Consider the following 15,054-nt stretch of genomic DNA (forward strand, 5'->3'; position numbering starts at 1 on the left):
TATATAATTGATCGTGGGTTGTATCAAAATCAGAAGAGAGCAAAATTTGGTCAGCGAACATAAAGATTAAGACCTTAAAACCTAAAAATAATGACCAAATCCATCGCTAAATAGAAAAGTATATTTTACTTTTTCACTCATGTCGTGGGCTGCGTAACCAGTAGTGGAAATTGGAATGTGACGATAACTGATGGTCATAAAAAATGATTTAAACCAAAACAGTGTGTGATAACATTAAGTAGTTCAAAACATGGTAGGTGTTGATTAGCTACTTAAAATTCAATTTTAATGTATTATTTGAACATAAAGTTGGAGATTTTAGACATTTAACATAGTAAGCTTGTGGTGAGAAGAGATTTTACCACAAATTTTTATGCAACACAAAGAAAAACCATTTTCTAGAAAAGTTGTCGATAGAATATAAATCAATAAATAGAAATCTACTTTGTGTCACTCATTCAAATGTTGTATGCTTCTTGAGTATATTCAAAGTAAATGAAAGATTCAAAAATTTCTGGAATGTTGAAAATTGATGGTAAAATCTTTTACAAATTAATCTTTTTCTTATATTAGATGTTATATAACATCAAATTACTTCTACTCTCAATTGAGCAATTGAAGTTTTTTTTATTTTTTTTCGCCATTTCACCGAGAATCATACTACACGGCAAGCTCGTGTTCTTTTGATTTCAGCACACGACAGATCTCTTATTACGCTGTACAGTATTCTTTTATTTTGACCGCTGTCATGATTAGAGGAGAAAAAGAATTCGTATTGTGTAATTAATTTTGTTTTTTACATCCGTACATTCTGTTTTATTATACTTCACACTGAATCCTTCGTATTCTTCGGTTTCACGTGAGATAGATAATGAAAATACGTTCTTGGAAGGAAGCAATACATTGATGGGATGGCAAAATAAAGAATTCATCATCTCAAATGAAATTGATATATGATTGAAATTACTGGCCACAGCTCAGATTTGTCGTTAACAAGCCGAGACATCGAAAATTGAGTTTTATTTTAGGCGAAATTATTTTCAACTCAATGTTTGAGTACTAAGTTTTGAGCAAAAGACAAAATAATCTCATTTGAATTTTTGTTTTAAATGTGTGAATAAGTAAATGAAATGAATTTGAGAGATAAAAATAACATTAAAATTGCACTGAAAAATTGCAGGCTCAAAAGAAGTTTGTGTTAAAATTTGAAATAAAAAAAAAACATACAAAAACACCAACATTTTCAATAATCTCCATTTAAAACAATTGGTTCTTTGTTTTGCTACAGTAAACTGTGTGCGTTGTCGTCCATTCGTTCCAATAAGCAATGCATACCATTTCCACTCAAATCGAAACTGAACGTTTTCTGCTTGCCTTGAAACGTTACCGATCAACGATCAAACTTAAAACGATCTATGAATGCGGTGAGTCGCAAGCAGTTGTCGCAATGAATGCAAAATGAAATGAAAACAACGTGAGTTTAATCCAAATCGAATACGATGGTAGAGCGCACGGTTTTCATTATCACTGGTTTGTTGAAGATCGGTGCGGCGAGTTACCACAAGTTTTTAAAAACATACGAAACAAGTCGTATTGCACTCGTATTGGTGTTAGTATAAATAAAACACATGCGCAGGTTTCATATTTCTTGTGATATTGCCGTTTACGTTGTTTCTCTTTCTTAAAATGGTACAAACAAGACCATCGATTGTGTGTAGCCATGAAAATTGTCCGTATATAGAAAGTCTAACACAAACACATTTACAAAGAAAAAATTGTATCGTAAAATAACCCGACAGCACTCAACATCGTTCGTTCATGAAACAAAAACAGAGAGAAAACGCAATACACAAACGTATACCACAACATCCCGAAATGAGCGGTGGCTTGAGAGGCAAGAGATATCACATGCAATACGCCGTACATACCGCCGCATCTCAAATGAAAGCACAAACCGACAACATCGCCTGTAAGAGCGGTTGGAACAACAGCAACACATATTTTCAAAATAGTTGTTTATCGAAAGAGACACACATTCATATTGGTGTCGCGGTTTTTTGTTTTTATCTCATACGCCAAGCGATTTCAATAAATTTTAGTCGGTGTGATTTTGTGCCAAAATCTTATTCAAATGAACCATTTTTACTAGAAATTCGGAATTGATTTTGTTGGTTGCGAACGAAAATAAACACGGAATAATGTTATTTTAGTGAAGAAGTTGTCACCATAGACAACACGACCGTAGTCAAGTGCAACAAGTTGGAGTGAATCGATATACATTTTTATTGAACGAGTCAAAGTGAAATCGTCGATAAATTTCGGATCAATCGAATTGTGACCTTAATTATTTAGAGGAAAAAAAATATAAATTCGACAGCGATTCAGTTGGCGTTGCTAGTAACAATATTTTTATCGAATTTATGTGTAAACGGCGATTTCATGCTATCAATCACAGGGCGTTTCAATGTTTTTTTACCCATTTCCATCTACATTGTGACTTTTTATCCTCCTATAAAGGCGAATGTGAATGAAACTGTCCAAAAGTAAAGACATCTCAAATGGATTTAAAAAAAAATAAAATGTGTGCCATATTCGATTTGTATGTGAACAACAGGAAAAATACATCTGACTGAGGTGAATGACAAAATATTGCCATTTTATTTGCAAAACATTCAATAGTTAAACAAAAGAGTGTTTACACACATTTATTTTGTATATGAACATCGTCATACATTTTCTATTCGACAATAATTGGTGTCAATTGAGCTAAATAACCGGTCAAATTTAAGTGTATTTGTGGTTGTCTTAACAAAATCGGTTTGTGTTTATTTTGTTTCCTTAATGAATAACTGTTTTCAATGAAATTGTCATTTCACCGCACCAACAAAGAATGAAAACACATCACAAGTGAATCACCGACACCGTGCGATAAACTGTTTACTGAATGAATTGTATGGAACTGGCCATTAAACGAACAGATTAGTGATCTAACGGTTTTGTCTGACCGAAAACAATTAACATTTCGACACATTTCGACATCAATAGCTGAATTTGCATTAGTGAGGTAAGTTTAGTTTGTAGACAGTTCATATTTCAAGTGAAATCAATGCCAAAAACTCATCATGCATCGAAATCTGAATGTTTAGATTCAAATATGCATTGCTATGTGCTCTGTTTGTGTTTAAACAATATTTCATCATTTTTGTAGTTTATAAATACCAAGTTCTCGGTTTGCTTCGCACTTTCAATGAATGCGTTTTGTTTGCCAGTCTCAGAAAATCAACATAAAAACGTGCATTTTGAACCATAACTACTGCCTGGTTTCCATCCATTTCAATTGAATTTTGAATGTTTCTTTATCTCAAATGAATCGTGTTGTTTGCTTTTGTTTGCAATTCAATTCAAAATATACAGCATCTGACGTTTGTATACATTTTAAACACCGAAAATAAACCATTAAATTGCTACGCAAGCTCATAAAAATTATCTTTCGCGCGCTCCCAATGTACGATAAACAAATGTATGTGCTGCAGACGGTTTTCAATTGAAAATTGCCTATTTTTTGTATAAAATGTTTGTGTGTACGCGTTTTCTTTCGTATAAAAAGAAATATATACACAAAACAGAACGTGGAATTAATGAAAAACAAACTAAATGCAAACGACTTGAGACTACGTCGGCAATAGACGGATGATAATAAGCAGATTTGGCGCGAGCATACGTGCATCGTAAATTCATAATGCGCGTAATGTATATTATTTACGATTATTGACTTTGCCAATTTTTCCGACGAAGTACTAATTATTATCTTTTTGGTTAGCATGACTTACCCAACTAGAAATTCAATGAACGAGGCACGTGTGTCTTCTTCCATTCGACTGAAAATGAGTTGGTAATTTATCTAAAAAACCGAAATTGATTCTAATGAGGATTGTATGAGCAAAACATAAACAAAAATGAAAATAAACCATCGCTGATCAACTTGAGTTGCCTCATGGATTCGATTGAATGCTAAAGAAATTTTTTAGTGGTATCAATTACGATAAATATACCGTTTAATATTGAGTCATAATTTTTGGCGATCATAAGTGCATTTGCTCATTCATTTTTTCAATTATTCGTTGCACATATCACGGCAAAAAGATTGACATTGTTATCAAATCATAAAACGCAAAACCTTCTCTTAATGATGCTATTTTCATCTGAATTTAATGCTGTCTTATGTACAGTGTACATTGTACACACGTATCCAAAATCGAATGCGCTAAAAATGGCAATAAAATCGCAATTTATATACGATGGAAAATTAAACGAAAAAGAATAACGCCGTTTTGTGGAAGGTTGTGTGAAATTTTTTAACAAAATTGTCGACAGTGTGTTGACTGTGTAGCTATGTTGTCGAAGCTAACACTCACATCATGAAACGTGCACTTTCGCATCCAATTTTGTGATTCTTTAAAAGTGCAGAATTCCATTTTGAGACTTAAAACAGCAAACCATGGGAAAATGGATTCATCTGGTACTCACTGTCCACACGGAATTTTTTTTGTTTTGTTTTTGGTATGTGTAAATTGTACGTGCATTCCAAGTGATCTGAAGGACTCGAAACAATGCTATTTGCTTACACACGGTGTTTTTTTTCCGCTTTTGGAAATTGTACGTGCGATTCTGAATAGAATGAGTGATAAAAATGTGTCACAATTTTATGTTTCTACTAGAAATGTATTTGGTCTTATGCTTCTAACGTCCGTATCGTTTCATGGAACCGAAAATATTTTCAAACATTTACCTGTTTACGTGACAAGTGATGTGAGAACTTTTCGTCGACCTGTTGTTTATGCACCGACTTACTATCAATTGAATACACACCGTCATAAAGTAATTTAAACATGAGGAAGGAAAAACAAGGTTCATGCTCATTTTGTGTATTCTTCTTCTTCTTCTCTCTTCCAGTGCTTGTCTCTTTCATATGCTCTGTGGGAGCGGTTGAAGTGACCCCAGATGATGTGAACATGTGGTAAAAATGTTTGGAATCTTTTCATTGACTTTTACTTTGAACCAAAGCATTTATTTGTAATTTTAATTGCTTTTCTGATCCATAATGACAGGATATTATCAAACAACACTTTAAAATATGTATTCGACAATTGCGATAATGCTTCTTTAATACGAATGTTTGCAAGTGATTCGCGTTAAGTTATGAAAATGTTCAATGTATCTAATATACAGAGCAGTCTGTGGGCAAATCGCGATATAGGCAAGAAACCAAAACAATTGCACAGCAAAAGAAACATGTTTTTATATGGTAACCAAACTAATGCCTTGGCTACGCTGCAGCACCTGTTGCGAAAAGAGAAACACTAAATTGCTTATTGCCATCGATTTGGTCGCATAGTTCAGCCTGTTTTTTTTTGATGCGCGCACCGCGCAGAAATACTCGTTTGATTGCTTGCATTCAAGCCAACCAAACCAGCCATAAATTGCAATGGATTTAAAATTAAAATGAAAAACTCGTGATTTTCTGCCCAACAGTTCAGCGTTTCTACATGCCTTGCGCATACGTACAGAGTTATGAAGAGGCATGGATAAAAAAAGACGGTCACAAGTGCACACACACAACCCATGTGCAAGATACAATGAGACAGTGCAAAACGAAAATCATATTCATTATATGGAAATTGTGCAATTTTTCATTCATAAACATCTAACAACAGAAATAGTCAAACGTACAAACACCGTTCGTAGTAAATGTAGTAGGCACGATTTACCGCACGGTTTGATGTGTTATTGCCGTTTGATACCAGCTACGTTTATATGTTGCATGGTGTCGTATTTTGTGTGCAAATTTTTACCATCTACTGTTGTTTTTGTCGCGCAGCAATTATTATATTCCAACAGGTGAATGTGCGATCACCATTACTATTATGCCAGTATTTTTTTGACTTGCAGCTCAACGAACGGATATTGTGAAAAATTGGCAAGTGCGGCAAAAAACATTGCCACAAGACTTGCTCGACATTCCTTAATTTCGAATATAAATCATTTTTTGTCGCGATTATAATTGAGATTTGGCGAAATAAATGCAATCTTTTCCTGTTTTATAACGGTTCAATATTTCAATTTTATTGAATGCTGTAGTATCCGTTGCAAGTGCGAAGATGTAAAAAAACACGTTTGAAATGCAGTGCAGTAAACGGCTGAAAAACAGTTTCACCAATACGTGACTGGATGCATTATTTCAAATCGGCAACAATCATTCTGTGAAACTGGTGATTGCAAAAGTGACGTGCGCCATTTTCAAATGAATTCATCAGATCTTTGAACGTTTTTGTTTTCAAATGGCAGCGTACAACAATCACTCAACGGCTCATCGTGAATGCGGTTCAATGCAAACGGCATTCTTCGCAAAACAATTGATGATGTTTTTAACCACATTATGCACTTACCATGCGAATTGAACCGTTTCATAGGTACGTGTGAAAAAAATCATCGCTTGAATTTAAACGGTGACAAAGATTTGCATAATTTGCCGTACGGCTACAAATAAAATAAATAAATAAATAAAAGTTATTGAAATCGAATCAATGATGATTAAAACTATAATACAAACAGGTTGTATATTGGAACAAAAGTGATTGTTCATATTTTGTTTTGGTATTTTGAATCACGTTACGAGTGCATCGTATGTTCAACAATCTTTTTAATTGAAAGTAAAAAAAACGTATTGAGGTCACAAATTGTTTGATTCTCGTGTGCACTTTCGGCATTTGAAACTATTTAAAATCCAGATTAATGTGATGTGATTCTTTTATGATTATGTCACGTCGTACATTGTTACGCGTGTGCCACTTGTTATGCACCGTTGCCATTGCATTTGAACATCATTCACGGCTGGAATATTGCTCATCAACCAAGCATGAAGTACGACGCATTTATCTAATGCTTGTACTTTGTTGTTAAATGTGCACTCAATATTCATATGAGATCAAGTGACAAATACCAACGTACAAATACATTCAAAGAACATGAAATCGAAAACAGTAAGACTCGTTAAGATAGATATGTGTGTACCTGTACATTCCAATCGCCAGAAGATTAATTAGAGTTATAAAAAGCCACAATCAATTTTCAATCGAACATTCGAACATTGAATACTGATCGTTGATAAAGATACAAAGACATTTTTCAATCTCATCGAATAATAAAAAATGCAATTAATTTCCAAAACATCGTTTTGAAAAGGAACCAAATGCAGACCGTGATTATGTCGTATTATATATTGGAAACAAATCTTTTTTTAAGCAGTAGTTGAAAAGTAGATTCTCATTTAGATTTCTCAATTAAAAATTATGACAACTGATTTACGAACAAAGATACGAATTCCAACAACCAAACGGCCATATGCATTTTCAGCCTTTTTTTACTTTTTATTTTTCTTCTTCTTGATCACTAGTTTTTTCTATTCATTAACACTCAAATGAATAGACAAAACTATTATGTTTATGTTTATATGTATTCGTTTTTTATGAAGATTATCAAAAAAAAATTGAACCCATGTTCATGAGCTTATCTCAAGCGAGCCCAATAATATTCAAACGAGAATGAATGTCTATTGCAAGAATATTTTTATTTCTTATGGGCTGCTGTTTTCATGCTGAAGCAAAATGAATTTGATGGTTTGAACTTTTTTCGATTACAACATTCAATTGACTATCGCTATGTTTTCTTTCGACTCTTTTGAAGTAAACAAAAATTCAATTTCTCTCTTTTACCCGAACATCACATATCGCACGATGCTCATTTTAATCTAACTTTGTGTTTTTATGTCATTCTCGTATGGCGCATATAACTTGAAATCTCTTGAAGAAGAAATACCGCACTGAATTAAGCAAAAAAAAGTGATGGAGACAGCGATGAAATTGAGAAACAGCAACGAAAAATTTGCATTTTTAATTAAAAATGTTCGGTCTTCGTTCATTAGTAGATACATAGTAATAAAAGTGTAGACACAGCCTCTCCAAATGTGTCAACGCCAATGGGAAAAAAAGTGGAATCTCTCACAAAATCTTACTCGACTAGCGGTCGTGAACCACGTACATACCGAAGTTTTTGACGATTATTTATTGAAATAGTTAATTTTTTGACGTCGTCATTTTACAACGTCCTAATGTGAATAAATATTCATTAGTTGTATTTTGGTTGAGCAGCTCGACGCAGAGATAAGAGCGCCGAGACCAACAGTATGACCCAATACTGGCACGCATATTTTTCCATTATTCCGCAGAAATTTAATTTATAATCATGGAAATAACATGTTGAGGTCATAAGTTTGCGTGAAATTCAATTAAACAAATGGTTTTTTTTTGATGACCATCAGCATGAAAAATTTATGCCGATTTTTGGCCAAATTTTTGATGATTTTTTGACATCATGCATATGAAATCTTTTGTATTTATACATTCATCGGACGAAGTGGTTTGGTTTTACTAGAATGTCACATAATTCAAACGTTTTGTATAATTTCGCAGTTTTGTGGCCAATTCACGCACCGAAATTTTTAACGAATTGTGTTAATAAGAAATGCTACGAACTAAAAATAGACTATCTCATAGTTTAACTAACTGTTCGGCCTTTAGGCGATCGATAATTTAATGCTAATGGAAATTGATGAAAATGAACAAGATTCCAAAACACATTTCAGAGCTGCTGTTTTACAAATGCATTTTTCATTTTTCTACAAGTCATCTAATACATTCGATGCCTCATAATTCATTTCTGTCGATTAAATATATGTAAAATGTCTTATCAGAACATGCATAATGATCTCATTCGAAACATTTCGGAAAAAACGAACAAAAATGGCCTTCATTTGAATAGAAACGTTGCATTTGGAAATGAATTTTGTGTGATAAATGATGGTGTTTTTTTAAATAGTCATATATGCAGTAATAAAAAAATTATCAGGTTCAAGTATACTTGGGCCGCGCCTTAGAGTGCATTGTAAATTCATTAATCATTAACAGTTATCGGATTTCCATTTAACGCCACACAAAAGAAACCTTTTTATTTCAGTTAATCGAAAATATCTCAGCACTCCACTCCCAATGTAGTATTTTTTTTGTGCGCGCGGGTCGCTTTTCGGATGCATTTTTTTACCGAAATAAACATTGTTCGGGCAACAAAGTAAGCAGCGGCTGCTATTTTAAAATATCTCATGTTGCATTTGACCACTTTTGTTTTGGGAATGACTGTTATGTACCATATTTATACATTTCTTGTCAAACAATCCTTTCGTTTGTTGTCTTTTTGTCAATTCTCAGGCCGATTAACGCATTCGTGGGAGATGCACGTAATTCAATTCAATTATCATTTTTTCGGTTGACTTCGAATGGTAAACAACCTGAAAAATGTCGTCACTTTAAAATGAAAATGCATTTTTTTGTGAACAAGTAAACATTCCCATTGCACATGGTCGTCAAGTAGTCGATTTGCTTTGTCGAATATTGGTGAAGTGGCCATTGAACAAACAGCAAGGTTTCGAGTGGTTCAAAGAGGTTTTCATGCTTATTGTTCTTTTCAAGTGATTATTCTCTTCACACGGTCAGCGCTGCACGGCTCTTCAAATTGTTAAGATTTTGTGTCATTCACTTAAATCAGTGCAATTTCCGAATTTTTTTTTTTTTGAAGTGGTTGATATGTCAAATTTCAATGATTTCGAATCGTGAGGGAATCTTGAGAAAGCACTTTTAGTATCTCAAGTCAGAGTCGTTTTTATCAAATCATTCAAGAATACTTCATTTAATCAATCAATGAAACGCAAACAGAACTTTTGCCATTTTGTACTGTACACACTTTGACGCTATCGTCCAGGGGTAGACACACGTATTCGAAATATCCAAATAAATATATGAAATCACCGATATTGAAATACTCTTCGTTTTACTATTTTCATAAATATTTACAGAATGCACATCCAAATTGACATGTCTTTTTGTTTAATTTGTTATGCCAATTTGAATGGACATCATATTTGCATTAGTATACATGTGTGCTGTGAACAAACAGTAATTTTTAAATTTTGGACCAAAAACAATTTTGCATACATTTTTATTCTCTTTTGTGCGGACTTTCTTTGACATTATGACTTTCTTTTTTCTTTCGTCAATACAAGATGATTTTTATTGGATTCACGTAATCGCGGTTGTAGTATTTATTGCTTGAAGATTCATCGAATCAAAATGTAGGATGCCTATCCCAGAAATAAAGTATATCCTTCAAAACTAAAATCAACAAAATTCGCTTAAAATGCACGCTCGTAATTTATGTAAAACGAAATGAACAGATAATTCTGAAGGTTTTCGAATAAGTAAGCATGAACGTTTTATGAAGATTGAATCAACAAAGGATTTGAATCGGCTAAAAATAGTAAAAAACTATTATCATTAAATCTCAAAATATTTAAAAACCTTGTGTTCAATAGCTTAACTTGAACTTGGCGAGCTAACTGAAAAGGTTAACAGCGGAAAGACAATGAATTTATATGCTTTATTTCCACATTGTAAGTCTAATTGAAATAAATTGTTAACAATAAAACATTAATCGGCGATACTAATCAAATAGCCAACTTGATTTTATCAGTGAAATTCTTTTATAAGTTCAAAAGAAATAGTTGATTTTAAATTGAAAGAAATAACATTTGCGATGTAAAACAATTTTCCAGATGTATTTCCAAATCAACTGAAGAGCAAAATCTCTGATCATTCATGTATTGATACATATAGCATCGATTGTTTGTTTTTGAATTTTAGTGATTGATCATCACTTTCGTTTGTTTTGTTTCAAAACTGACTTATGACCCCGATACATTGAAATATGTATGCATCGAAATGATTGGCAAACGAAAATAAATCGGAGCGGATTTGTTTTATTTTTATGCCTTCATTGATCTCGGTGTTGATTACGTAATGCCGAATTTAACTGAAAGTAAAATACAGCCTTTTAAAAATCCAATCTGTTGTTGGAATATAATACAGTTCACCCGCATTTACTAGTGTATTGAACATTACGAAACAAATCTCTGACACTCTAAATTTTACATTCAACGAAAGTGGATTGAGCCAAACTGATGTTATTAGTTAAATCTAATTATTTCGCTTTTCAGTTCGATTCAGTTTCAAAATCATCAATATTTCCGATTAAATTGAATATCTGTCAAACCCAAATCGAACGATAAGAGTTGTAAAATATTTTTTTCATTTAGAGAATTTTAATCTTACTACTAAATGAAAAAAATGTTCCATTTTACTTGCTGCCTATAATTGTAGTGAAGAATTCAAGTTACATTGAAAAATTGAGTGTTAAACACAATCTGTTGACACAATGACCATTTATTATTTATAAATGAGTTGCACTGAACAATATCTCGAAATTTGGTTATTTATTTAAATTTCTCATCAAAAGCATATAACATAAAACTTGTAGGTTTCTCCCACTTTGTCGCCTTTGTTCTAGCGATATAAAAAACGAGCAATAAAACACCCAACGATTAACTTTATTGACGTAATTTATTAGAGTGTTAGAAAAGAGAAAACTCGAATGCATTATCAGTTGATGGAATTCAAGTCCATGTGCTCGTTCGTATCCTGATCGTTTTTATTTTTCAAAATGAAAGAAATAAAACAAAGTATGATAGAGAACAACGATTGGCGGTATTTAAAATTCCATGTGCTCGACAAAAGAAAACAAAAAAACGTAGAACAAATATTTGATCGCCGAACATTGAAATGAACTGCATAACAAGTATGTTTTGTCACACGCGACAATCGTACTATGCCTTGATATAACTGGTACCATTTGAAATAGCTTTCTTTCGATTCTATCCAATAAAATCAACAAGAAAACAGAAAGACTGGTATTCATATATCGTACCGGCCCAACTGTTTTAAGACCATTTATTGAATACAAAATACGGGATTTGATGCGCTTTGTACAAAAAAGCTGAGATGGAAATGTGGCTTTATGGCTTTAAGCCGCATTGATAAAATGGTATCAATGTAATTTGCCAACTTAGGTGTGGTATATGGGTATGCAATATCAATGGAAAACAATGTTGCCATAATACAATTCTTTCACGTGTGAGACCGAACATTTTCTCTCTTAATTTTCACGCTTCACTAGAGGCTCATTTTATATTCTTCGCGCTTTTACCTTAAATCACATGCGCATCGTACGTTTCGGCTATGGAATCGCTTCATTTCATTCGTTTTTTTATCAGAAATGTCGACGGAATAGCAATCAGACTTGTTCAAACACAAAATAATAAAATAATGATAGGCGTTGAGAATTTTGTGACACAAAACAGATTGAATTTACACATAGAGAATTTTTAAATAAACAAAACATTTAGTAAATTTTACTCGTTTTACATTTAATATTCATCGAATGTATTGCGTGGATTGAAGTCTGTATTTGCATAAAGAAACATTTTTATTTTCTTGAAGAAATTTTGTCTGGTTATCAAATGTAATATATTTCACTTTTATATTTACCAAATAAATTAGAAAAGGTATAATTTGTTTTATTTAATTTGCTTGTAGAAAAATATATGATCAGTTAAATACAATTGGCAAAGAAGAAAAAATACATTATTTCGATTGAAATTATTTTGAAATGCCATAAATATTCTTTTTAGGCAAAATATGCAGGCTTTTATATACAAGAAATTATCATCTAAAATTTATGACCAATTGTGATGCTAAAAAAACTGAATTCAATTCAAAAATTGAGTTTTTGATATAATAAAATACAATTTTTTAAACTCGTCCAAGAAATTCGTTTCCTCAATAAAAAAAAAATACCTTTATTGTGTTTGAATTCATGAATAAAGAGGAAGACAGTACCTGATCCATGCAAATACAGATATTGTTGATATTTATATGTCATTTAGTATCCAAATGAAGTTGTCCCAGAATCGGCATCAGATAAAAGCTTAACAATAGAACCGCAGACGTAACAAATGTATCATAAAAATACTCTTTTTTAAGGAAATAAGACCTCTGCTCATGGAAAGATTTGTAGTTTTTTGTGTAAATAAAAGTGGATTAATTGACTTTTCTCGCATGTGCGACACGTGTAAGAAAAAGTTAGCGATATTGTTGATTGATTAAACCCACGTAAAATTCGTTTGCCGCCTTTATACCAACGAAAAAAGAAATGGCGAAGGCAATAAAGCCTCATTAATATCGGAACAAAAGTCAATAAAATATTATGCCGATTTGGTTGGTGAACACATAAAGTTTCTTTATTTTTGAATAAGATTAAGCAAATATTTGACTGCATTTTCAGCGTAAAAACCATCATTTGAAATTTATTTGGCTTGAAGTTAGTGGAAAATGTCCATATGCGTACATCAAATGTTTCGCCGTTTAAATGTTTAACTTCTTGACAGTTTAAGCAAATAATGACATGGATTGGCAAAAATAAATAATAAGCGTTGATTTATTTGGCTTGTATGTTTGATTTTGATGCCAAACATTGCCAAAAGCAAAGAAAAGAAGATTTATATCGGTCTTAGAGAAATCAATAGGAACAATCGTGGCGCAAAAAGATGCGTGAAGCGGATAAAATTAACGACACGCTGTTTCAGACGTTTACATCGATTGGCCGTGCTATCGAATGTGTGCGGTCTTTGTTCTTCGGTTTGGACTAATGCGATTTCAATCGGTTAAATCCAATGGCAATTTTATACCAATTTTATTTCTACTCTTAAGGATTTTGTTCATGCCACCTGATTTATATCCAACTCAATTGAAATATGGAGACTCAATTCGTCGTTGACAACAGCTTAATGCTTGCTAATCTTTTTCTTGGTTCTAATTTGCATAAAATTTCACATTTCATAAGATTAAATATTGTATGTTTTCCTGTTTATTCTAAAATAACATTGTTCCATTCAAATATATCGATCAAAGTCGAATCTTTCTAGAAACCGAAATCTTGTATTTGCTATTGACAAAAGTCATTGGGAAATGAATGCAAATAGTCTCGAAGTATTTTTTGTCGATTTAACTTGGTGGCAAAGTCTGATCGTTGTAAATAACTCTATTAAATGGAGATTTATTTGAATGTGAAATTAAACAAATAAGAAATCATGAAAAATTCATCATCACAAATAATAATATTAGTTTTATTCATTTTGAATGAATGGTATGTTTTTCATGTAGTTTTCGAATTCTGGCAAATATTCGCCCGAGATATTTTTCTTGTTTGAATTTAAATTATTAAATTTAATTTTTGTTGGCATTTGCAAAATGGGTTGGTCGCAGACCGGAATAAGCTCAACTATACGTTTGTGCGTGTTCTATATAGTTTGGATCAGGAAGCTAATGAAATGACTTGAATTGGTAGCGAATCAATCGAATACCACATCCAATATCCACGTATAGGCTCAATCATTCACACATAACATGATCATAACAAATAAATTGTAAACGAAATCGTTTCGGAATGGGAATTTGTAATTAGAAAAAATTATGCTTTTCATATGTAAAACATATATATGCTAAGAGGTGACACACAATTACCATTTATTTCACGTATTGCTCAAGAATCAAAGAAAACACATTTGCATAAATTTTTGTGTATGAATTAATATAAAATAGTATTTTTTGATTTGAAAAAATTCAAAAAACATAACACCGAGTCTCCCAGTGTCGGCTATGAAAGCACAAATCTAATTTCTCGACAATTAAGTGTGATCGTATTCGGTGGCGATTGTCGATTGGTTTATCTCCCAATTCTTTTGTCTACACCGTTCCATCGCTTTTCGAGATTGTATATTAAAAATCATATAAATCAAATCATAAATTATGAATTTTTGGAAAACGAATGGAATTAGAAAAGAATACCAGCATTTTATTTTGTTGCAATCTCGACTGCTTGACTTCGCTTGGCAGCAGTATTTCGCTGCTGAGTTCTCTGATTTAAAAATCGAAGCATGTGTGAATATGGCAATTTCTTTTTATTTTGAGAAAGAATTCATAATAATGCAAAATC

General features: G+C 32.4%; 1 protein-coding gene across 1 annotated transcript in view; it reads left to right on the forward strand.

Moving 5' to 3' along the window:
- The first annotated feature begins 2,063 nt into the window (after positions 1–2,063).
- Positions 2,064–15,054, forward strand: part of LOC116344532 — a 76,208-nt gene continuing 63,217 nt past the window's right edge. Inside the window, exon 1 of the mRNA XM_031773135.1 lies at positions 2,064–3,064. The gene's annotated coding sequence lies outside the window, so the exon portion shown is untranslated. The remainder of the gene's footprint in view (positions 3,065–15,054) is intronic.

Source organism: Contarinia nasturtii, unplaced genomic scaffold (genome assembly GCF_009176525.2).
Source record: "Contarinia nasturtii isolate CC-2019 unplaced genomic scaffold, AAFC_CNas_1.1 Cnas_scaffold_1037, whole genome shotgun sequence".
Taxonomy (NCBI): domain Eukaryota; kingdom Metazoa; phylum Arthropoda; class Insecta; order Diptera; family Cecidomyiidae; genus Contarinia; species Contarinia nasturtii.